Here is a 2,500-nt window from a genome sequence, read left to right as displayed (position 1 = left end):
ACTATATCTAACCAGACTCACCTATATCTAGAAATATGACACATTTTTTGTGTATGATTTTAAGAAAAAATTCTTAACTGCACAGTTTTCAAGATACAATACATCAAATAACTTCATCTCTTTAATTAAAGATTTGAGTTTTTTTCGTGGGAACGTGGAATTTGGAGAGTAGTTTCTGTGCATAGTAATCAACACACTAAACTAGTGGTGAGCTAGAATTAGATTAGTGGTAAATCACGATTTATTTTAAGTGGCATTGCTAGATTACACTAAGAAATCCCTCCACTTTGAGCACTCTCAGTGAGTCCAGGGAAAATTGATTAGATGATTAGGTTAGGTTAGGTTGGGTTAGGTTGGGTTAGGTTAGAATAGGTTAGGTTAGATTGCGGTAGTCTTTTAGGTGGAAATAAGCTTACATGCTTTTTTGTGTTATCCTCGGCAATTGTAATTGGTATTTCAAACTATTTGTTCTTTTCATTATCTGCACTTCACGTATATTGATTCAATGCCAAATAAACTTATTATTATTATTATATTATTATCATTAGGTCAGGTCATGTTATGTTATGCTAGGTTAGGTTGGGTTAGGTTAGGTTAGGTTAGGTTAGGTTAGGTTAAGATAGGTTAGGTTAAGTTAGATTAGGTTAGTTAAGTTAGGTTAGGCTGGGTTAGGTTAGGTTAGATTAGGTTGTATTATGTTAAGTTAGGTTAGGTTAAGTTAAATTAGGTAAGGTTAAGTTAAGTTAGGTTATTTTTCGTCAGGTTAGGTTAGGTTAGGTTAGGTTAGGCTGGGTTAAGTTTGGTTGGATTAGGTTAGGTTAAGTTAGATTAGGTTAGTTTAGGTCAGGTTAGGTTAGGTTATATTGAGTTCGGTTAGATTAGGTTAGTTTACGTTAGTTTAGGCTAGATTAGAGCAGGTTCGATTATGTTAAGATGAGTTAGGTTAGGTTACTTGCGTTTCTTATTGAAATCAGCTCTCATTTTACTTTACTTTATTTGATCTTATTTTGCGTTATCTAATCTAGATCAATTTCATTTTACATTATTTCAATTTTACTCCATTTCATTTGGTTCTATTTCATTTTATTTTGTTTTGCTTTGATCGATTTTATTTTGTTTATTTTAATTTTGTTTTGTTTCATTCTATTTCATTTAATTTAATTCTATGTTATTTGATTTTTTTTTTAGTTTATTTTATGTTATTTTATTTTATTTTATTTTGTATTATTCTATATAATCTTATTTTGTGTTATCTAATTTAAATGAATTTAAATTAATCTTATTATGTGTTACTTTATTTCTATTTTACTTTCTATTTTTCATTTATGTATTAATCTATTTATCTATTCACTCATCTACTCCTTCATTCATTTACTAACATATTAATCTTAGACGATTTTATTCTTTGATTATATGAAGGAAATTTGGTGCATTCAAATAAATAAATTCACGTTTCTAGAAGTTTATTCACGACTTAAATATTCATTTCAGAAGACATCGCTACTCAATAAAGATATGTATCTGCAGAAATTCTTGGAGCAATCTAATTAAGTTGAGGCCTTTGTTAAGAAAAGCCTGGGCGAGAATCCAGCACAAGGGGATGGGGGTTGGTCACGCAAATGAGCTGTCTGGGCCGCACGTGTTTGTATGTATATGTTTGCATGTAAAAATGTACATGTATGTACACATATGAATATACGTATAATTATGTACACGTATATTCACGTTCGTATACATGTGTGTATACATGTGGGAGTGTACATGTAGTCAGTACCTCCACACACACACACACACACACACACACACACACACACACACACACACACACACACACACACACACACACACACACACACACACACACACACACACACACACACACACATACCATATTATATATATAGTCTCGCACACAACAAAGAAACACTTTTGGGTCTCTGGGCCAGATGTGATAATATGATTAAGCTGATTTACCTTCTTCCCAAGGCTTCACCAGTTTGTCCAAATTAGAATTGATTGCACCGTTTACAAAGAGTTTTCTAGGAAAATTCCTTTATTACCTGTTCTTTCTTCTATGCTACATCTATATGTATGGGGAGGTATAGTATTGGAACTAAATTAATAACCAGTAGTATTTTGTTTATATGTCGGAATCTTATTACCATTATACACACACGCAGTCACACACAAGCACACACACACATACACACACACACACACACACACACACACACACACACACACGCACACACACACACACACACACACACACACACACACACACACACACACACACACACACACACACACACACACACACACACACGCACACACACACACACACACACACACACACACACACACACACACACACACACACACACACACACACACACACACACACACACACACACACACACACACACACACACACAGATATATATATATATATATATATATATCAAATCAGCCATCCTGAGTCCACTACTGAACAAAGGCC

Source organism: Oratosquilla oratoria, chromosome 34 (assembly GCF_046742065.1).
Source record: "Oratosquilla oratoria isolate Oo_2021 chromosome 34, ASM4674206v1, whole genome shotgun sequence".
NCBI lineage: Eukaryota > Metazoa > Arthropoda > Malacostraca > Stomatopoda > Squillidae > Oratosquilla > Oratosquilla oratoria.
The sequence above is the reverse complement of the archived record's forward strand: the minus strand, read 5'-3'. Positions refer to the sequence as shown.